The 25,634-nt window shown below is 32.7% G+C and overlaps 1 pseudogene; it reads left to right on the top strand.

Moving 5' to 3' along the window:
- Nucleotides 1–907: 907 nt before the first annotated feature.
- LOC149568653 (protein CTR9 homolog) overlaps nucleotides 908–25,634 on the top strand; it is a 28,401-nt pseudogene continuing 3,674 nt past the window's right edge.

Below are 25,634 nucleotides of genomic sequence, written 5' to 3'. Positions count from 1 at the left end.
ATTTCAGCATAGAATGCAGTATTGACTACACCCCAGTAAATTCTTATGAAATGTGGAAGAGTCTCTGAAACTTTACCCTTAGTCGATGGCATTGCGGCCACAACATAACTTGAAGCATTTTTCAATTCCGTAAATGCATCTTTTGCCTTAACAACCCTCAGCTTTGGACCCCTGACCAACACTTGCTTAACTGTTGCATTTAGGAACTCTATAGTTGTTTGCACAGCTACTTCCAAACTTCTTGGATTGCTTAGCCTATGGTTCATGCTAGCCAAAAAAATGATTAAAAAAAAAGTTACAAGTGGCTTCAAATGCAATGAGCAATGCAAGAGTTTCATGACATACAAACCTTGCTTTCAATTTAATTAATGGATTTTGTGACCCACCAAGACCTTTCAAACATTGGAAAACTATAAGAACATGTCATGGTGAAACAAAACAAAAAGCACACTTCTAAATTCATTTTGCAAAGGGTACACACACATTAAGAAACAATGAAAAGGGAATAAATTTTACACATCAACCCAATGTCTTGAATGATAATTTAAACCTCACTACTGTCAAACAAAGTATTGGAAATAGTGTGTGTGGTGAACCTCGCATGCTAAAAGATATACACTAGATCAACTAAGGAAGAGTTGAATATAGTATAATGAGAAAACTAATCTGACAACATTTAAAATAATATGAATGAAAAGACCCTCAAATGTGTTTCATTGATTCTACAAATGAAAATGCTGATCAACCAAACCAAAGTAAACCTACAGACATTAAGATCTTGAAAATACAAAAAAGACAGGAGGCCAAAGACTAAAAAATCTTGATCACCCCTCAAAAGAAAATTTTTAGTCGAAAACAAGTGGCCGAGATCCACAACATGAACAACTCACACATTTAATACGTAGACATGTATGACATTGTACAAGTACAAAAATTAAAACTAATTCCAAATTAATCAAATTTCCACAGTCTATTTAAATATTATGTATGGCTTTTCGATTTTGATTGTGTATGTATTTTGTATTTTTTAATATCAATGGTTTAGATCATACTATGATCCATTTTCTGAGCATACAAAATATGTAATATGAGAAAAAAATTGCAATCTGCAACTACAAAAATACATTTTACATATTTTTATGTTCTTACATTCTGATGATGGATCAAAGAGTGAGATTCTAAATAATGATGCTAAAAAAAGTAGAATCAAAACAAAAATTCCATGTAGAAGAAACTAATTTACCTAAAAGGAAGAAAAAAGCCCACTTGGGAGTGAGCCATAATGGAATAGGATCATCATAGAACGTATGGTGTGGAATGCCAGGGAGATTATAGCTAATGCTGATATAAACTGGCTTACTCTCAATAAACACTACAGAAATGGCATGATCAGTACCTTCACAATTTTTCTCAGTAGTTTTGAGTCATTAAATTGGATAGAAAATTGATAGTAAAATGTAAAAGATAACACACATAATGTCACATCAAAATAAGTTTGCATCCTACATATGAGTATGCATCAAAACTGAATTTTTACCTCCTCAATCTATTTGTATCAATAAAGAAATAAGACGTTTTTGTAATACAAAATTCTTGAACCCTATTCGATTGTAATCTTTCAAACCTGCAAAATAAAACAAAAGCCATAAGAACTAAAATAAAGGATTTATTTCTAATAAACAATCACATATGCTTTGTATATACCTTAGGACATGATACAAGCTATTTCACAAGCAACACTAAACATTCCAATTTTTTTCTCGTTTACTAGAGTGATGATAAACTATATGCAAAGTAAAAATAGTGCAGCATAATAGATGATTAGTATCTAGAATTTTTAATACTGAAAATTATAAAGAATGTAATACTCACAAGTGTCGCTGCCTAAGAGAATGCAACCCAAGTTTATCATGATCTCTGTAGCATTCATTGCATTGGGAATATCCTACTTATTTGCAAACACCAGTAACACTGCATCTCATAGTTCATCTTGCAAGAACAAGAAACTTAAATGATAAAAAATAATTCTACAGATAACATGAAAATAATTGTTAAAAGAATGAGGCCAATTTTACACATAATAACCAAAGTTGCCACCCATGAGAAAGACATGAAATCTTCTTGATCCATTTTCCAATTGTGTTTATACAATCCTAAAAATTCACTTTGATAGTTCTGACTAATTATTGTTGGAAGGATTTTATTTGCTTCATCAAACAAGTGTATATTGTAGTCTTGGCTTCTTGTATTTTTCAAGATAGTATCATTACTCGTCTAGTATTGTTCAATCTGAAAGGATGATATTGATATGTTGTTTTTCTATAATAGCCAAAACAAGGGGTTGTTAACCTTTACACAAACAAGGGATGAAAGCATAAACATAGGGCATCAACAACACAACAAAATAAACCTTTTCCTATGCACTTGGACAAAAGTCTAAGCAACACTATTGTTAGGATTGCAACAAAGGAAACCCCGCTACAACCTGTCAACAAGGCCCAAGAGTGATTATTTAAGAGTCAGCATTATCAGTAGAATTTTGTTCAAAACAAAAGTGGGAGCAGTAACTTCAACAACATAGGCCACAAGGCTAGCGGGCATTGCACTTGAAATATGGTCTAACATCCAAAATTGTGACAAGAATGGAAGCGATGGAAGTCTAGCTCAGACCAGCAGCATGAGAAGCATCAATATAATCAAAAAAAGTTTCTTCTTCATTAGAAAACAAGTCCTCAAAAGGAAAATCTAAAACAGAATCAAAAGCTATAATTGCAAATGGTCATTTTCCACGGCCCTCCATCAAGTGATAGCACCTATCCAACACAAAATGGAAATCATTAGGCATGTATCCTATAGAGATGCAATCTCTACAACAAAATGGAAAACCCTCATATTCAATGCTTCACCTGTGGCCTCTCATCAACCATGATTGAAGTGGAGAGATCTCTATTTCAACTAGAATACAAACATAGAATAGCCCAAAATTGTACTAGATCCATCCAATTTTAGGAACTAGCAAAGGGAATTTCCAATGGCCTCAGGCAAAACAACTCACAAAAGTGAAATGAAAATGGGGAAGGAAAACCCAAACATAACTCACATAGGTATAGCTCAATGTCAGCAAACATTAGGGACTTCAAAGAATTAGTCACCCAACGGTGTAAATCTTAGAGGCACTAGAGACTCTAAGAATTTATAGACCATACTTTTGCACTAATAAAAGTTCATGTTATCACCACAAAATAGGACAAACTTTGCATAAGCCTTGACAGCCCAAGCATAGCTCCTTCAACCAAAATTTGACAAACAATTATCTAGAGTATTCAGCGGGTCTAGAACCACCAACAAGAGCAAATATCCTAGCACCTAGAAGCCTAGCTTAGCACTACACCAGGAGAGTCAACCCCCAACAAAAACCATCCAATGGATCTCTTCTGATGGGGTGTGTTACGAGTATATTAAGTTCCCCTCTTTCTCCAGAGTGGAAAACATCATGAATTTTGAGTTCAAATCTATGTTATGTAATACTGCTTTACTCATGTTTAGAGACCCTTAAAATATATTCAAAGATAATTATTATATCTACTCTATAATAAATGGCAATGTAATAGCATACTAGCATCAAAGTTCATAACCCACATCAAAAGTGGTTAGTTACACAAGAAGAAGCATCAAACATGGGACATGAGAAACAAATTTAGATTGATTTGTCCTCTATTATCAGAGGATCATAGTAAGGCACAACACAAATTCTCAAATATAAATAATAGTCAACTATCATTTTACCTAGATCCCTATGAAAATGTAGCACTAAAATACAAAATACATTGGAGTTAGGAATTTGGTTGACAACCAAAATCAATTGAATTGAAATAAGAAACTTCACCAAAGAATCAACTAAATATGTAATTTTAAGCATATTTTGCTACTCAAAATGTTACGACTTCTTCCTTCTTGACCTTAAACTTGTGACATTTTCTAGTTTTACAAGGGGAAACACGATCTCTCCAACTGTTAGTTCTAAATGGCTTCCACCTTAGGTGCATAGAGTCTTTGAACTAGATAGATAAAATACACAACCATGCTGAAGACCATGGAAATAGAGGATAACATGGAAAATACCAAACAACAAGTTGGATGATGATGAAGACTACAGTGAAGGTAGAAGATCCCAGACATCATCAATTAATACCAAACTACCAAATGGAGTATACAAACTTGAAAAGATAAGAGACACCTTACAACTAAATTAAACTCTAGAAGCTACCATCAAATGGCATGACATTGAATCATTACCAATAAATGAATACAACATAGAGAAGCTACTAGATATGGTATTTCTATTCATTTTTCAAACGAAAGAGTGCAGTAGCTATGCAACCACGACTAAGGAAAGTGCAATTTCACACCATTTGCCATGTTGATGTTGAGATACAGACTTGTGCAATCCAATCTCCCAAAGAATAGACAGCACCACGTATCGCCATCTTTGCCAAAACAAGATTTTTCATAAAGCGATGTTAGAATAGTTACTAAAATGGTCATAAATTATGTTGTTATAGTAAAAGAATACTTTAACTTAAGAAAAAAACTATACAATATTAAAACATGATATTGTGCTTTAAAAACTAAAAAGGTACCTGTAACGAAGAACTTTATTTCGACTTGCTAATTGGTTGTCACTATTAACTATAAGCTTTCATATTAAAGTTTGAGCTTCACTTGGTTTCAAGAATAGTTAAATATTCTCTACTTGGGCCAACCACGTGAAGGTGGAAGCTCATTTGCCCCCCCCCCCCCCCCCCCCCCCCCCCCCAAACATCACTCTAAATTCCCTATTAACATTTAATAACATTCAATTCATCCATTTTTGAACTATAAAATTCAATCATTATAATCACATGATAACATTCATTAACACATAAAATTCATAAACACATAACATTCATGAATAATTCAAAAGTAAGTCATTCATGAATAATTCATTAACACAATATTCATTAACACCTAATATTAATGAATAATATTCATTAACACAATATTCATTAACAATATTCAAGAGTAAGTCATTCGTGAATAATCATATCTTTTTTTCTTTCTTGCCGTATCTTTTTTTCATAAAATTTCTAAGAGGAATATCAATGTCCTCATCATCCCCATTAACATTTAATAACATTCAATTCATCCATTTTTGAAATATAGCATTCAATCATTATAATCACATGATAACATTCATTAACACATAAAATTCATAAGCACACAACATTTGTGAATAATTCATTAACATGCAACATTCAAGAGTAAGTCATTCCTAAATAATTCATTAACACCCAACATTAATGAATAATATTCATTAACACAATATTCATTAACAATATTCAAGAGTAAGTCATTCATGAATAATCATTTCTTTTTTGCTCTCTTGCCGTTTCTTTTTTTCATAAAATTTCTAAGAGGAATATCAATGTCCTTGTCATCCCTCTCCTGTACTAGTTCTAACACGTCTCCTCCTCATCCGTTCGGGAACATCATGAGGCCGTTGCACCAAAGGGGGGTCCACTGCAATAACAAGTACTCCATGAGTTAAATTCGCACCATTTTATATTAGTGAATTACAAGTTTTTATTTAATTAAAAGAACTATAAATCAATAAATTAATTTAAAAGAACAAAACATAGATTTTCTTTACCTGAATGTGCGACATGATCTACCTGCTAATCAATCTGAACATCCTCCAGCACTTTTTCAGCATGATATGATTCTATATCCTCAACACAAAAAGGTTACACCAAGTTCAATTAAAGATGTTAAATTGTATTAATAATTATATAATTAGTTTTAAATAACAAATGAGCACCTCCGTCAATAGTACAATGCACATCAAGGGCTTCATGATGCTACGTATGATCTGTGTCATGATTAACAGGCTACATTGCAATGTCATGCACATTATTATCAAATAAATTGTTGCTCAAGTATTCAATTTCTAATATATATGTTGGCATATTTACCTGTGCACATGATGCAGGAGACTATTCGATTGGGGCAATAGAAATTTGTCGTAGGCATTCAGCCACCGTTGCATAGCCTTGCTTGAAGGCAATTTTTTTGTGTTCTTCTATGGCCTCCAGATTAAAATCAGCGACCTGCATTTTTTTATTAATTAACAAAATTATTTGCATTTTATAAATCATTTTTCTTTGCAATTCATTTATTGCTACTTACAACGCGTGCTTTGATTTTTGAATATCCCCCAGAGCTAAGTCTATGCTGCCCAACCTTTTCCAGCCTCACCTTTGTTTCCTTTGATGTGTCCTACAACCTATGAAAAGTTTGAAATATATTAGATGATATAGATATAAAGATCAGTACTAAATAGTGGATTATTATATGGTATGAAGGTTTTAGCATAAAGTAGCATGTTCCACCAAAAATATGAAAAAAGGGAAGAAATTATAGCATCATACCTTTAATTGACATGTGTAATCATGCTATTTATCCATGGACTTCATGCTAAGTATTTATCCATATTCTGACATGCCTCTCCATAAAATTACACATCAATTTCAACAGTCTATATTATCCATTGTCACACAAAGTAAACGATAAGCTAAAAGTTGAAACAGCTAGTAGATTTTATAGATTAAATTTTAATCCCTACGTTCCACACTCAAAGTGTTTTTATCTCCAAGGCTACAACAGGTATAAACTTGAGGGCGAATGTGAAATTTTAGATTGTTTTAGTAGCATTCCTTTTTACCCGTAGCTGAAAAGTCAGTATTTTTTTGTTTTCAATTTAAAAGACATCACCTTTGTGCATCAAGTGCTTCTTTAGCCTCCACACTACATGGAACTGATTTTATAAATGGTGGTTGTAACTGAAACAAAATCCCCACTGATTTGCTAAGATAACTAGCAACTAACAGGAACTACCTAGCATTGTTCCAGTAGAAGACTCATGACTTAAGACTTGTCTTAATCTAGGTTAATTTTGATTGCTTCCAGCAGTGGAGCACCATTCAAAATGTTTGAGAAGATCAGAAACATTACATCATAGTTTGGAGGATGTTTCATATAGTTTGCATCCACAACAAACAATTTAAAAGCTAACACTTGGATAGAAAACTGTTTAGATGAGCTTCAACTATTCTTAAAAGTCACACAGTAAAAGAAAAATTAAGGATAGAAAAAAATAAAAAGTCAACTTTAACAATTTTACTGTAGAAATTAAGAAAATTAGTATGAGAAGGAATTCTCACAAGAACTACCAGTGGCCATTATAATGGTCTCTCCTCCCTCAAAGGATGTTCTTGTGGTTGTTGAACATCAGGGTGTGGTGCCTGACTAACTACCCCTATAGGATTAGTTATATAAGGAAATGAATGTGTGGCCAAATGCTCTATGTACTAGGGAGTGACACCATCATTCACTACATCTAGAAAGTAGTCCCACCTATAAATGGTAAGGCCACTAACATCTTCCATACATCTAATTGGGTCCAATCTAGGAGAACAACCTTTCTTTACCTCCTTGGTGAAGCAGGTGTAACTACAGTACTCCTGTGATATACTGTATTGATAGTTGAATTGTCTCTAGACATAGGTTAGCGGAAATATCTCTATCTTCAATGAAGAATGGCCATTCAGTGGCTAAGATACCAACATGAATCCTATCTAGGAGAAGACATCATCTTATGGCTATATGCCTAGCCATGGTCTATAGGTAACATACATAATGTCATCCAAATGAAGTCTCAAATAGTTTGTCTTACCTAGTGTAGGCTGGATCATCTCTCCACAATACCAATAAATATAAATCTTCAAGTGTTTTTGTCAGTCCTCAAAGATAGGAACGTGATTGTTGTCATTAACTTGTGTTTCTGGCATTGAACGTGATGCTTATTACTTTTAGGAGACTGACCATTAGTAAAATTCTTGCAAAGTTTTTCAAAAAAATTGTACTTGTCATTACAATTACTGAATATCATTTATCACCTATACTACTAACACATACAACTATGGTACATGTAGTTGAGCATTACTATATTTTCAAGACATAATATAGCTATATGTGAAGTTACAAGTGCACTATTTATATCTTATGTAGGATTTATGCCTAGATTGAGATATATACAGTTGTGTCAGCATTGAGATTGAGATTTATAAGAAATTGTGTCAGCAAATGAATTTAGGATTTATAAGCATTTGTGTCAGTTATATCTTATGTAAGATTTATGCCCAGATTGAGATTGAGATTTATAAGCAATTGTTTCAGCATATGAATCACATACCTTTCATCAATAGATAGATTAAACTGAGCTAGTTGAAATTGTTGATACTGAAGTTGAACCCTAAATTTGCTCATTAATGTACTAGTAGTTAATACTATTGCATAGCTTTTCGGATTTGTTGGTGTACTTTCTTTTGGATTTGTTGTTGTACTTTCTTTTGGACATTCCCTTTTCTCCTTTGCATCCAAAATGAACTCATTCTAGTCGCTCACTGAAACAAAGAGAGGACGCTCGTACTTTAGGTTTAGGACGAGGCTCTTTCTATTTGTGTCCCTCACAACCTTAAGATGTCTGGAAGATTTTTGTAACAATTTCTTATGATCAAAAATATTACTACCAAACTCATGCTCTATGTCTTTGATGAGCTCATCTTTTAATTTTTTATCTTGGTAGTTCCACCTTTTAAGAAAAAACACAAAATTGTTAGATATAGCTAGTATAAGAAAAGACCCAAATGAAAGGAAAAATGTTGCACCAATTAATGATATGAAAAAAAATAATGGGATAAAATTAGTTCAGTTATGATGTTCCACCTTTTACGTATGGTGGGCCCAAATCTTCACAACGTGAACTCATAAAGCCTCCTATAAAATGTATCATTTCCTACAAAAAATGTCATGGGATAATTAATAGTAAGAACCATTAAAATGAATCATGCAAAGAATACTTTTTATAGTGAATAACAAATACATAAAATGAGATACATTTCATCTTTTTAGTGATCTATTTCAAGGTTGGAGGATCAACTTGACCAAAATTGACCAAAAAAGAAGTTTGGAAAAAAATTTAAAATGTCTAAAACCAGTCAAACTCTACCAAGGTTCTATTGCTGATGTTCTAAAACTAAAAAATGTACTATGACTATATTAATTAGTATACCTTGAAAAAAAAATATAGTGCATAATACATATAACTTGCCATGACCTTCATTTTTTGTCATTCTTAATTGATGTTGTCACTGATCATACTTGGGATATTATGGAAAACAAATATGGCTAAAATAGACAGTGAAGCTAAAAGTGATAACTCTAAAACTCTAACAGGCAATAGCAATGATGTGGGAAATCATTGAAAACTGAACATTGAATATGAAAGAAGACTCCCACTTTTGGTTCTCTATACAAAAATTGGTTAGTATCTTCTACTAAAAGCATGAAATTGCAATGTACCGAATTACTAAACTAGAGAATTACTGGTATAGACAAAAGGTCATTGATAATTCAGATGATCCTATCATGTTTACGTCTTGCAAGAAAATCCTTATTACAATATAAAACAATATTATTTAAAGTACCTAGAATCTTAGGACATTTCAAAGGCATTGATTCGTCATCATCAATCAACAACGATGTATGCATAGCTACCATGCTAGAAATATAGGTAGCTCCAGGAAATGAAGGTGAATTATCACCAATACATGCACTATGATCCGCATTTGGTGGAGTACCAAACGGTGCATCTCCTAACACAAAAAAAACAATACACTATGTGATGCACCCAAGATTAAAGTACATATTATCAACTCATAATTAACACAAAACCAAATATAGCAAAACAAGGATTTACTAGCTAGACGTCCCCTTGTTGCCAACATTGCAGTCAGCAATCTCGTACGAGCATCTATCAACCTCTTAGGAGTCTCCTACATTGGATGACTTGAACAATACATTGTTAGCAAAGACATTCTGAAATAATAAAAGTAAGAGTTAAGAAGTTTTGAATGTTTGAAATAAAAAATTCCTTCTAACTTGTCAAGTAAAAGATTATTTTACCAGTGGCAGTCGGAGCTCTACTACTACCAGCCTCACCGTGTTGTCCTTGACCAAGTTGTGGATCAATTGCCAAAAATTCCTGTATAACAAGAATTTAGTAGTTAAAGTTTCTTACAACTCTTTAAAAAAATTGCATCAATAAAGTATTTTTGCCAATATTACATATTTTACTTCACAACATAAAAGATTATAAAATACAAATCTTTATTAAACCTTTCTTATAACTAAATATTCATTGGAGCTTACTTCATAACGATGAGCTTGCGCTCTCAAATCTGATAGCCTCTTCATCATCTCCTTGGATTCCATATTTGCCTCATCCAAAATTTTCATTGCTTCTAAATTATTATTTTTTAATTTTTTCTTCAACATTTTTATGAAATTGGGAGTTTCAGCAATATCCTCATCAGAAGGCATAGCTAGTGGCTCAGCACTTACTGATACTACTTTACCCTTATCCTGAACATCAAATTGTGAGAGAAATATCAGTTAAACTATCATAAAAACTAAAAAACTGTAAATAAAATAACGTAATAATATAACATTTTTCAACTATCTAATTTCTAAAATTTCAAAAAGGTTTACCCTCGTTGAAGAAGGGGTGGGAGTAGCATCCTGGTGACCTCTATCATCTATCGGATCCATATCGTCCTGTCACAAAGATTAAACATAAAAAATTCAGCTAACTAAAAGCAATAGACAGCAAAAAAAAACTTATTAACAAAATGGTAAATAGTACTTACATCGTAAATAAAATAACATAATATTATAACATTTTCAACTATCTAATTTGTACAATTTCAAAAAAGTTTACCCTTGCTGAAGAAGGGGTGGGAGTAGCATCCGGTGACCTCTATCATCTGTCGGATCCATATCCTCCTGTCACAAAGATTAAACATAAAAAATTCAGCTAATTGAAAGCAATAGACAGCAAAAAAAAAAACTTATTAACAAAATAGTAAAGAGTACTTACAGCCCTCATGATAGTAACTTTGTTTGTATATATGCGATTTAAATGGTAATCAATTAGCAGTTCTTCCCCTGCATTTATTGATTTTATTGCACAAACAAAAACTTCATTCCCCTCACGCACCTCAAATATGCAATTGGGTTGCTTACTAGTTGAAGAAGGTCACGTACTATTTATAAAACCCGCAATATTACCTATTGCTTTTGGTCTCCCATCAATGTACATAGCAAATCTTTTACTTTGATCATTTTTTTCTGTTGAATATAATTAGCTGATACCCCATACCTACGCATACTTTTTTAATACCGAACAATCTGCATCCAATCATTGTAATTGTAACATGGACTGACATACTTGAACAATTCAACAACTTTGTTGTAACCTACGTTTATCCCATCCATGGAAAATAGGCCCAAACCATGTAATGAGGATGGAGCAATGCGATATATCCTCTCATTAACACAAAAATCTGTGTTAATTGGAGGTAGCTCATTGGGTACCCATTCTTTCTCAATGTGTGAGTACCGAAAGGGCACCTTGATGTCGCCTTTGGTCTCATCATCATAAGAACATGACCCCCCATTAGCAAGGAAAAATTTTATGCGTTTATCAATTTTTTTTCTATTCTTTTGACCTCTAGTTGATCTCTCTATTTTAGTCGTACTACATGTAGAGCTTTCATCTACCAGTTCCTCATTTCCCTCATTCAATGTAGATAGATCCAACAACTACCTATTTGGTGGGTCCTGCAATCCATCAAATGGAAAGTGAAAGTGACAAATATAAAATGTAGTAAATTGAAAGTGATCATACAATTATATTTCTATACGGACCTTCTTTGTCTATATATACATTATATGATTATATAATATGTCTATTTATAACATACGTGCTCAATGATAAACAAGAAGAATATAAGAAAATTATGTCTATTTATTGACTTATACCTGCTGATCCGTGTCACTATGCACAATCCATGCCAAATGGGTCAAATTTCCTGTAGTCAATTGACTGTTTGCAAAAAGGGTGACAATCAGACACAATATAAACATTGGTAATTATAAATAACATATGTTGTAATCACTAGAAATGAACACAATAAATATGTAATCAAATTTCCTGAATATGTTAATCATTTACTTTAAGTTAGCTAAAAATTACATGATACACATTTGCTACAAATAACTTAGAAGACAACATGAACAATAGGCAACATCACAAACATGAACAAATTTCTTTATATATGGAATGCAAGATCGTCAATATAAGGGGTGACGATGTACCTGTAGTCAATTGACTATTTACAAAAAGGGTCATAATCAGACACAACATAAACATTGGTAACTATAAATAACATATGTTGTAATCATTAGAAATGAACACAATAAATATGTAATCAAATTTCTTGCATATGCTAATCATTTATCTTAAGTTAGCTAAAAATTACATGATACATGTATGCTACAAATAACTTAGAAGACAACATGAACAATATGCAACATCGTAAACATGAAAAAATTTACCTTAATATATAGAATGCAAGATCATCAATAGAAGGGGTGACGACGTTTGTAGTCATTGATTATCTTCTTCTTCATCATCATCATCATCATCATCATCGCCATCATCACCATCATCATCGCCATCATCATCGCCATCATCACCATCATCACCATCATCACCATCGTCATCATCATCATCATCACCATCATCATCATCATCATCACCATCACCATCATCGTCATCACCATCATCTTGATCTTCATCATCTGCTTCTTCATCATCTTCAATATCTTCTTTTCCATAACATTATACTTTATCAGCCTTCATCTTGGATCATGTCTAACAAAAAATGACCAACCCTGTTTATTTGGAACCTCTGAGTAAAACACTTTCTCGCATTGTCTTGGAAGAACATAGGGCTCATCTCCAACTGGCTCAAAGGACCTTGTATTGATCATTGTAAATCCATTATCATGTTGAATAACCGTCCTATCTGGCTCATTTTAATTTAGTCGTAACCTGTACCATTTGACGATGAATAGAACTACTTTGAAGGTGTTAAATTCACACTCAATTATATCATCCAAGATGCCATAGTATTGATTTTGAGATTGTTGAGGATGTATGTCGTTTCTAGATGATATATTGGTGACCTCAAAAATTGCAGTTATCCCAGAATCACAAGTTTTCTTTGTGTCATCCAACCTTTTTATGTGGAATTTTTGGCCATGATAGTACATAGCTTTGTGGTGCTTGACCTTTAATTTTTGAAGTGTGTGTAAATTATTTGCATCGTGAGTTGATATAAAACATACGTCGAGTTATGATAATTAATAAATTTCTACGTACCTCTCCACCTCTTAAACCCTTTACTAGATTAACTACCATCGGCATAACATTGGAATCTCCATTACGATGAGCTTCTGTAACCAATGAAGCAACACCTTCCCATGTTAATGAGCAACCATTTTGTTGACATCGTTCAATCCATTCCATCATCCAATCAAGATTGTTCGCAATATACAAATGTATTGCATCCCACTCTCGACCACCTATTTCAAAAAAATACACCAATTAAAAATAACTTATATTGAAGATTTATATGAATTAATTAACTACAATAACATCTTAGATTCACCTCTCACTTTCCTTGATCTACCTTTTCCCATCAAGTACTCCCCTTCAAATTTGTTAATTGAGTTGAGATCCCAAATACAATCTACATGGATGTTTGCTGCAAACTTAGGAAGATATTTAGTAATGTACACCATGGTCTGGTATACCATATATCCCTCCACCATAGAACCCTCGAGATGTGCTCTCTGTCGAACCAAGCCTTTCAAAAATTTCAAGTGCCTCTCAACCATCCAAATTGACCTGGTTGTACAAGTCCACACAATTCAATCTCCTCAACTTGATGTATGAGGTAGTGTTCTTGTGCATTGAAAAAACTTGGAGGTAGACACTTTTGCATTTCACACATCAAAAGAGGAATTTTTCTCTTCCAATATTTTATATCTTCTTTATTGATTTCTTTAGATGACAACCACCTCATGTATTTTCCAAGATCATATATAACTTATTTGACATTGTTGGCAAAGTGGTGTGGGAGAGATAGAGGTAGAACGTACTGCAATATTTGTAAAATGATCTTGTCAATATTTTATAAAAGAATGCAATTGAAACTACATGCAGTATATAAATATATAGTGAATACAAAATAACATGAATTACCTTAATAAATGTATGCCAATCGTGTGTTTTCAACCCTGGCCCAAATTCACTTTTATTTGATATGACATTGTTTATGTTCCCAGCAAATCCTGTGGGAAATCGTATTTTTTTTATGACTTCTTTTATAGCATTGCTCTGCTGCTCTGACAATAACCAACTAAGGGCACTTGTATCAATTCGGTCTTCATTATTATTTGGTCGAATACCATTTTTCATTGCATGGTTGGATTCTTCATTGTCACTACAAGTTTTGACAATTTGATCTTTGTCACGCATTCCATCCAAGATTTTCCATAATGTCTCTACTACATTCTTTCCAATATGCATAGGATCAAACAAATGCACAATTGGGAGTTGCTCATAGTATGGCAACCTAGTAAATTGCATAGGATAAATTTTTAGTCCTTTTGGAATTTGGACATTGATGTCTTGACGACCTTCACAACCATCAATCACATCATCAGTAAACAAAACACAATATCAAAATATAAATTTGAAACAAAAAGAATCAAATGGAATGACATTACCTCAATGATTTATTTTATTGTATGCCAACTTCCATAGGCGAGGTGTCATTCTTTGTAGCTTTGATGTAGTCTCTTCTAGACCATTGAAAAGATGTTTTTTGGTAATTCGGTACTTATGATTTCTGTGCAAAAAGTGTCTATTCTCATCAAACACCTGCTTTCTTAAAAATTTTGAATGACGAGATTTTTTCTTTGGACCACAAACTAGACATGCAAATTTACCCTTTGTCTGAAGACCTACAGGATCGTGTATAATTGGATTAAATGTGTTAACTTTGACATACCAAAAAAGAGGTGTCAAGAAGAGAACATACCACAAAAATGTGTTAGCCTAGGGGCATGGTGTATTGTCCATACAAGCATTGCATGAAATTGAAATTGTCTTTGTCCTATTGGTGTACAAATGTCATACATAGTAACCCCATTCCATAACACCACCAACTCATCGATAATGGGTTCAATATATACGTTGATATCTTTGACTTGGTACTTACCTAGTTGAATGAGCAAAAACATTACATAATTATTTTGACCATTTGATGGATTAGTAATGATAAATTAATTTAGATGACCACTAAATCAAAAAATAACTGGAACAATCAGTGTCAACATTATGTGCTCTCTCTTTATGGACAACCAAAGAGGTATGTTATTGTTGATAACAAAAATAGGCCATACTGAGTAAGTAGATCGCATCTCTCCATAAGGATTAACACCGTCTGCTGCCAATGAAAGCTTGAGATTATGAGGTTCTTCTTTAAATTATGGCCATTTTTCCTCTATTTTCTTAAATGCCGAACCATCTGTAGGAATTCGCATAATGTCATCTTGACTTCTATTGTGTGCATGGTAATCCATAAATTGTGCCAAGCTATTGCACTTGAATAATCGTTGCAGACGTGGAATAATGGGAATATGCCAAAGAACCTTGCGAGGCACCTTTTTTGTTAATCGATTTGATTGATATCTACTGATATGACAAGTAGGGCATTGTGTTGCAAATTCATGCTATTTATGATATATAATGTGATTGTTCAGACATGCATCTATTGTTTGATACTCCATTCCAATATCTTTCATGATGGTAGATAATTCTCGATACGAGCGAGGTAGAATGTTTGATGGTGGTAACAAAAACTCACCTATCAACCTACGACCAAAAATATAATTTCTTAATTTAAAGAATATTAATTGCTACACGAATCCAATGTTAATTGTAAGGGAACTACGAGTAAAATAATGAAAGAAGATGGCATACCTTAACATACATGTCATTGCTACATTGGATAAACCATTCATAACCTTCAAGTTCACCAATAGCAATACAGTGGCAAGAAGAGTTGTTTTGGAGCCTTCATATAGGGACTGGTGTGCCTTCTCAAGTAAAGGTACATCAAACTCTGCATCATCATCACCATCATCATCATCATCATTATCATCTTGATCATCGTGATCATTTTGATCATCGTGATCATTTTGATCATCATGATCTTCATCATCTTGATCTTCTTCCATGGTATCGTTACCTTCTACTTCAATATTCACACCTCCATGTTCCCTCGTTTGGAAATCTGCATTCTCTGAATTGTCATGTTCCATAACATGAAACTCAGGGATGTTGACCTATATGAAAATTATGACCTTATATTAACCGTGGCCATGATGTCATCAACAAATCATGTCTTATGTAATTTATAAACTATTAAAATACATACCAATGGGCGATACTCGTTTCCTCCTTCAATGTGACCATGTTGCCTACAATGTTGCTCAGCTGTTGTGATTAGATATCTTCGAGTCTTTAAGCCCTTACAAATTTTGCAAGGACAATAACATTTTCCATCACCTTTTCTTTTTAAGTTAGACCACAGTCTAGCAATTGTCTCCCTATTTTTTTATGCGTTGATATCGTCAGACATGGTCTTTCTTGAATAGAATGACTCGTTGGTGGAAGAAGGATGATTTGTTTGCAACCTGCAGATGGAGTAGTAAGAGGAAGACACATATAAAAAGGAGTTAGGTCTCTGAACCAAGTAGGAGTTAGGACATGTTGGAGTGGGGTCAGCCCAAGATATTTTAGAATCTTGAAGAACCTGGTAAATGGTATCTGGAAAGGTGAAAATAAACAAGTATTTTTACAGCTACAAAGGAGGAATCGAGAGCATTATAAATATTGAAGAAGAAACTTAAATCCATACAACTTTACCTCTATTTACAATTTGATCTTTCTGCAAGTGAAATATGACAATATACAAAATTTCCAATCACATTTTCACTTAAAAAAGAACACTAAATATACCTTTGCTATAATATCTTCTTCAAATTCTTCACTATCAGATTCTTGAGAACTGCAAGGTCCTGTGCAAAAAAAAGATGAGATGTAATAAGTAATTTTTGATGGGCAATATTTAAACAAATCAACTATCAAAAAAAAAATTATGAAATTCAGTTGCTTTATTATGTACTGAAGACTTGGCAAGATGTTCCCAAGTCTATTTATAGAATGCCTATCTTCATGGTTGTTTGCAAATAGTCTAGTATGGTGTCGCTTTTGAACAACAACAAATATCACTGGGGCTGGTAATTTGGCTCAAGAGATGCACAAGCCTATTGACACCACAGAATTTTTAGTTCATCATATAGCATTCAGCTATCTTCTTTAACAAAATCCAAAGAGAATACAAACAAACTAATGAGCCGTGTCTATCTCAATTGAATAGCAAGTACTATAGTGAGTATTAGGAAATTGACCTTGCGAATAGCATCTAGTTCATAAAGTATTAGGAAAGTGACCTTGCTAATTAGTTTAACATAGATTAGTGAACAGAAAATTCATAATAAAAATCTAATTTTTTTCCACACTTGTTCAAACCATATAATGAAAAGAAAAAATGAATTTTATACAAAGACCATATTGTAGGCTATCCAAGTTGAAAGTGAATAGATGACCTTTATGGGGTGTTGTACCAAGTGGAGCAAGTATGTGAGAGCTTGAAGATGAAGGGCTCCTATTTTGGGGCCAATATTTGGTGGTTTCGAGGTGCCTAGGGAGAACCTTTGATGCTAAGTCTTAGTTATGTAGACTTTGGCAAATTTGGTGAGCTTTCTACGAGTTTGTACCTGTTGCATCAGCAGCCACTGTGCCCTATTCTAGACCTTCAGCATTCTGATTGACATCAATTATAAGTGTGCATCTAGATGTTAGCTACAATTAATTGGGGTGGCTTTTAGTGTGTATCAGTCTAATTTGACATGTGTGATGGCAGTATCAATGTGTTATCAGCATCTTACATTATTTAGAAGAGGTGTAGTTCAGTGGGTAAATATTTGGTCATTGTGGGAATGGTATTCTATGCTTTCTGTTAGGTTAATTTGTGTTGTTGCAGCAGTCTGATTTTATAATTTGAATGTTGTATCAATTTGTTTCAATAATGTTCTTTTTATTTTTCTATATTGTAATGCATCTCACTATAATGTCCCCTTTTTGACATGACATTCAATAATAAAAATATAAAAAATTAAAATAACATGTAATATAAATATATTTAATTAAGTTTAGTGAAAGAATAAAATGAATGTAATAAAGAGTTATGAGTATTGAAGGATTAAGATATAAAGGAGAGACCATTCTATGAGAAGAGAACATGAAGGAAGCAAACAATCATTTGGAAATAAATTATTATTCTGTGAGGTAGCAATGAAGGGTGGTGACTCAATTCCTTTTGAAGGGTGGCAATTCTTTTATAAATAAAATATAAAGGGAAGATCAATAGAAATTCACCATCAAATGTCATTTCATTCAACTAGATACAAAATCAGAAATCTATTCAAGAATCAATTTATGAAATCATTACACACCAATACATCAAACCAGCATTCATTCAATCATCACTATCAACATTTGTTAAATCATCAATCCTAAATCCATCAAAGTAAACCATTCAATTGTCCACTTATCATCAATTGGGAATCAAATATCAAAATAACCAAACAATCAGACCAGCAAGCAAACAATCAGTCACTTATACAAGCAAATATCAACTATTCAAGTATCAACCATTCTAGCATCCAATTATTTAAATATTTATAATTAAGACATCAATTGGTTAAGCATCCACCCATCAATCCTTCAAGAAATGATAATAAAGAGAAATCAGACAATTGACAATGATCTATCAAATACATCAAGATATCAGTTTTGAATTCTAGTTAGTACTTGCAAACTGGACAAGTTCTAGGCCCATAGGGTAGGCTAAGGATTTGAGGCAATATTTATGATACATATTCCAAAAAAATTAGCATAATTGGTATAAATACTAGGTCCTTACTGCAAAGCATAAAAATTGGTTGATTAGGACATTTAGCAATTCCCGATTTGGGTACTCCATTTCAATTTGTTTAAATTGTTTTGTCCAATGTAGGTTGATGCTTTTTAGTTTCAACATTGAAACCCAAAGTGTCATATTTGGTAGGCATGTTTATTCTTATAGCCTTAAATTCATTGACTGTGATTTTAAGAAAAATCTACGAGCGAGACTTATTTTTCAGATGCATGATGAGAAACGATTTCCACATTGAAAAGTTTTATGAGAATTCCTAGGTTCAACAGCTATGTCTTTTCTAGGGCTTATATCATCTCTTCTTTTGAGCTTATGCAAGTGACAAAGTATGATAAGGGTAGACTTTAGAAATGGCTATTGCTTTTATTATTATTCCATTGTTTATTATTTTTCTTATCTCATATCTATGTTTATTTTACATTTTTTCATTTCCACATAAATTGTGGCCTGAGGGGCCACACCTTTTTATATTGATTTAAGAAAAAAGATCACACGGGTATGTGCAGGATCATGGTGTACCAAAAAGTGGTGATCTGAAAAATATGTAGTTCTGAAATGCCTCAAAGAATTTCAAAATCTATTCCAACTTTTTTCCCACCCATCCTAATACTAAATGAAAATAATTAATACCTTTATAATTCCTACTATATCTTTCGATACCAACCTTATATGGTCATCTTTAAAACATCCCAAAAATGTGTTTTTGGCATGTTCTTATGTGTTTTTTACTTCAAGCATGTAGCTGACGACTTTTTTTTAACCAAAATTTGATGTAATGAAAAGGGTTTCTTAAGAATGTTCTTAGCTTTTCATAAATTTAAGGCTTGTCAAATTACAAGTTCAATAAGTAATTATTACTTATTTTCTAATGGAGTTAGCTACAAAGTGTTGATTGACATACTGGTTGAAAAATAGCTATAACTTTCAAACCGTATAAGATTTGTGAAATCCAAAAGATGCGTCACATTCTATGCTTCAAATAGTATAAGAAAAAAATAAGAAAAACTTAATTTTGATTTTTTTTGAACTAGTTAAGGTGGTTAGACACAAGAGTTTTTAAATTCTAAAAATAGTATAGTAGAAAATTCATAATTAATTATTTATTTGGAATAAAATTTCTCAAAAATATGTGTCACATCCAAGCATGAGTCTACTTTTTATATCTAAAATTATATTTAAAAATATTATCATTTGATTATGATTAAGGTGGTCAGACATACACCTACTTTTTATTTTTGCCCTAAAAATTTTGTAGTACTGCATTAAAATCCAAACTTTTGACCAATTAAATAATTTTTTCTCCAGATAAGGCCTTGTTGTTTAGAAACTAAATTCAATTTTCTATAGATATTTTCTTACAACTTTTTGATATAAATTCTAGAACCACTTTAAAATTATGTGTCAAGTTGACATAACCCTGATTTGCTAGTTTTTCACTGCCACTTAAGGCCATAGTTTGGTACACCATGATCGTGCACATACCCACACATAAGGGTGCATCTATAGCTAACTACTTAAAATCTAGAATCATATTAACAAAAAGGTTCATATTCATTCTCAAACATATTAAATTGTACATCAGGATAGCCACCAAGGCTAGCCTCCAAAAGCAATCTAGAAAATTTCCACTATTCAGAAGGGTGACAAGAATCATAGTCCATCTTGCAAAAATCATTTTCCAGACTGATACATAGGCTTTCTCAAGAGTATAGAGAATAGCCCAAGCTTCCATCTAATTTTTAGAATGAGTACTTAAGGAAGTAGAAAAGAAAAACTTAAACAGGGCTTAAAGTTCCACTACTAGTACCACCCATTCCTGTTGGACATGGATTACTCCTTGAAAACCCATCTATATTGATTTTGAGGAAATAATTTTGGAGGGGAGTCACTAACCTAAATGGTTCACTTTCTTGACTTGCTAAACTTTGGGACCAAACCTATTTTGTGAAGAAAGAGAAAAGCATTGATCCAAGTGATTAGCAATGTGGAGATCCAAATGAACAGTTGACTGAGATAGCTCTTGTTTCGACAGACCACCCTCTCATGAAATCTCATTCATATTATAAGCTTGCATGATCTTATCATAGCAAAGGTGATTATGAAATTGCTGGCCTCTACTACATGGCATCAGTCAAGGAAAGCCAAAAGCCACAAGATTTTGTGTTGCCATACTTTGGGTTGGGACAAGTTAAATGAAATTGGGAGATCTTAAAAGTTCTCTCTCAAATTTTGAAAAGGTTCTGGAGGTTCACCCTCAGAACTGTGAGAGCTTGAAAGCTGTAGGCGATATATATGCTCAACAAGGGCAGCGAGAGAAGGCTTTGGAAATTCTTAGAAATGCAACTTGCATAGATCCACATGATGCTCATTCCTTTATTAAGATGGGTGAGTTATTGATATCATCAGACCCCAGTGCAGCCTTAGATTCTCTTAACACATAAAAGTCTCTTCTGAAGAAGAGTAGAGAAGATGCACCCATTGAATTGTTAAACAACACTAGGGTTCTTCATTTTGAGCGTGATGAACTAGAGTTGGCTCAGCAAACTTTCATGGAGGCATTAGGAAATGGCATTTGGGTTGAATTCATCAATAAAAGCCCCAGTATCAATTCAGAGGTTTTTCCTGTGTGTTTAAAGGACATGGAATTCTTCCATCAACTAGAAGAAGAAGGTGTTTCACTTGAGTTGCCATGGGATAAAGTGACAACACTATTTAAATTGAGTTGCTTTTTAAATACTATTTAAATATAATTTAAAATATGAATTTATCCATGAGAAATCCAATGAATAGGTGCTCCTGCATCGTAGACGGAGATGCTGATGCAAGGTATGATGTTACTGACTTCCCTCTTAGTGCCCTAGTCCACCAACTCATACATGAAACCATTGGAAAAACAAGAAAAAATGTTGGATTTAAAAGCTTTTCCAATCGGTTAGTAGGAGTATGAACGAGGTCTACATGTCAGATTCGAATGAAGCCCTAAGATTCATTCAAAGCCCCCACACCAATATCGGCATGGAGGATTCAAGTGAAGCCCCTTGGAACCTTCATTCAAAGATTTGGCTTCATTTGAAGCCCCTAAAATTTAGCTTCCCCACTTTCTATCTGATTTCTTCATTATGGAAAGTGGGAACCATTATTGTGGCCCTACCCAGGAACAAAATTTTATCACCTAATTTTCCTTTTGTTGACTTCATGATCTTTGTATGAAGCAAATAAAATAATAACTAACATTTTCTATGTTTCAAACTTCTATGTTGACTAAAAAAACATCTGCTGAAATAACTTTATTTGACAAATTCCATTAAAAAATTATAACCTTTTTCAACCTAGACTTATATTAGACATTTTATAAGTTACACTAGATTACCATGTTTAAAAGTAACTATACATATCTAAATGTGTGCACTACATAAGTGTGCGATAAAAATATATATGTATATTTCAATCTATCTTGACATATGTTCATAATCACTCGTATGGAAAGGAATGTATTCAAATATTTCAAGCTCATCTTTGTCATTTGGCTCCCCAAAAATGTGCATACAAGTAACAAAATATTATAGAAAGTCAAGTATTCAAACTATTTGCTAAATGTTACAAGAGAACGATAGATCGTTCGTTGTTGAATATATAAAATATTTCATATACCACAGAATAACTATTATATAAATGAAAACTTTCATACATGGGATGAAGCATTCTGGTTGTTTGAAAGTCTATTGGACATTGTGAGCTTGCATAAAAAATATCACAATAGTCCTTGAATGCTTGAATGTTCTTTTTTCACCTATAAGTAGTGGTGAATATAGAAATAATGAGACATTTTATTTAATCTACTATATGGATTTGAAGCAAACAAAATTATTATAGCAACTGAATGCAAAGGAAAATCAATATATTTAATTTAAAAGTCTAAATGTGTTCATACAAAAACTATAAATGATTATCCCTATTTAATTGATCTTTATATATTCCTAGTTTTTCAGCTAATGACCAGCCAAATGAAGCCCATAAAGACAACAAGACATGTAATTTATACCCAAATTAGAATTTTAGAATATTATGAGTGAACCACATTTCTTTCTTTGTAGCCTATTTTATCTTGGAAATAGGATACCAAATCATGTTGTTATCCTTGATTTATAATCTTATCCTGGTTGATATTTTCTAACAAAAAATTCAATAATCTATTTAGATAACTTGTCTTTTATAGTGTTAACCATTCTCCAAAAATACATATTTTTTTTCTAAAAATATCTTCGAACTCAATGGAAAGCTCATGATTCAACTACCTCTTGTCTCCTATTGAGGTATTTTGGGGATGATATAATAAATAATTCATTCCATCCTACATTGGTAATACTTCTTATTTGGTGAATACATCATTTCATCAAAAAGACTCTTTGTGTGGTGAAACTTTAGTATTTTACCTATACAGTAGATAGATCAAAAGCAACAACATATTTAAATAAACTAAATATCTCTAGAAACATATATGTATATATGTAATAATGTAAATCAAATCAATCTGGAATATTTTCAAGATATAAGTTAAATTCTCATGGATCATTTAGAAGTCATATGTCACAAAAATCTTCAAGTGGGTTGCAATTTCTTATTTTTGAAAAATAAATCAAATATTGAATAAATTTTAACCTAAGATTTATTTAAAATAATTTTAAGATATATATTCAATAAAAAAATAAAAGATAATAGAACTATATCATTGAACATAAGAGGAACAAAATTTCATCACTAGATTTTCCTTTTGTTGACTTCAAAATCTTTCTGTGAAAAAAATAAAAAACAAATAACATTTTCTATGTTTCAAACTTCTATATTGACTACAAAACATCTTCTCAAATAACTTTATTTGGTGAATTCAATTTAAAAGATTAGAACCATTTTCAACATAAACTTATACTATATTTTCAACAATTTTCAAACTTCTATTTTGACTACAAAAGATCTCTTGGAATATAGATCATCCATTGTTGAATATGTAAAATATTTCATATACCATACTATTTAATCCTGCCAGGCTATTTGAATAGCTACATGACACTGAAAAAGAAAATCTTTTGTACAGGCTAATATTGTTCAAGTTTCCTGATTATGTGGATGCATATCTACGACTTGCAACCATGTCCCAGGCTCGAAATGAGATCCAACTAAGCCTAGAATTGATTGGGGAGGCACTTAAGGTGGATAAAACCTCAGTAAATGCGATTACCATGCTTGGCAACCTAGAACTGAAAATAGATGACTGGCTTAAAGCAAAAGAAACAATTAAAACTTCACAAAATGTATCAGATGGTAAGGATGCTTATGCTGACATTTCTCTTGGAAACTGGAATTATTTTGCAGCTTCACGCAATGAGAAGAAGGATCCAGATGCAGAGGGAGTACATCTTGATAAGGCTAGGGAACTGTATTGTAAAGTGTTGGCTCAAAGACCTGGAAATGTCTATGCTGGAAATGGGGCAGGCATTGTGCTAGCCGAAAGGGGTCATTTTGATATTGCAAAGGAAATTTTCACACAGGTTCAAGAAGCTGCAGCAGGAAACATCTTTGTTCAGATGCCTGATGTGTGAGTAAATTTAGCACATGTTTACTTTGCACAAGGACAGTTTGGGCTTGCAGTGAAAATGTATCAAAATTGTTTGAGAAAATTCTATTTCGGCACTGACACCCAAATTTTATTATATTTAGCTCGATCACATTATGAAGAAGAATAGTGGCAAGATTGTAAAAGAACATTATTAAGAGCAGTACATTTGACACCCTCAAATTACATGTTACGCTTTGATGTTGGTGTTGCTATGCAGAAGTTTTCAACTTCAACACTTCAAAAGAAAAAATGTACTGCTGATGAGGTTCGTCAAGCAGTGTCTGAATTAAAGAATGTGTTTCGTGTGTTTAGCCAACTGTTAGTAGTGCCAAGCCCTCATACACATGGCAAGTTTCAAGGATTAATACAGGCCGCCCACGTTGCAGCCCTATATGATTGCTTTCACAACCTGCCATATCCGTGCATTTTTTCTATATGTATGCTAATTTGATTTAAGGAACTGTCAAGCTATGTAATTGTATGATTTGATCATGAGCAAAACTTTGTGGAATAATGAAATATGATACAAGAAACAAGGAATATGCACTATGTTTCAATGAATTTTTAAAAATGTCAAGGTTGATTTTGCAAGATGAGCATCATAGAACTTTACAAAATTATGAAGACAAGGCAGATTTTGTGTTGCTGAACAAGAAAGCATATTTCTAACTGAAGTATTGACATAAAAAGTTTAGTAACTATCCTAGAAAGTAATCTTGATGAAAGAGAGCATATTCTTAAAGTAGTGGCTTGGTAGAAATCCATTAAAAGTGTCCATTAAAAAACACAATACAACCTGAATATGTCAGTATATGGCAAAGAGTTTTACATGGCATTCCTGGGATAAATAGAATAGTAGTCAAGCCCTATTCAAGAATGAAAAA

Source organism: Cupressus sempervirens, chromosome 3, assembly GCF_028749045.1.
Source record: "Cupressus sempervirens isolate cs-2001-9-10 chromosome 3, ASM2874904v1, whole genome shotgun sequence".
In the NCBI taxonomy this organism is placed as follows: Eukaryota; Viridiplantae; Streptophyta; class Pinopsida; order Cupressales; family Cupressaceae; genus Cupressus; species Cupressus sempervirens.
Note: the sequence above shows the minus strand (reverse complement) of the source record. Positions and strands in the feature narration are given on the sequence as shown.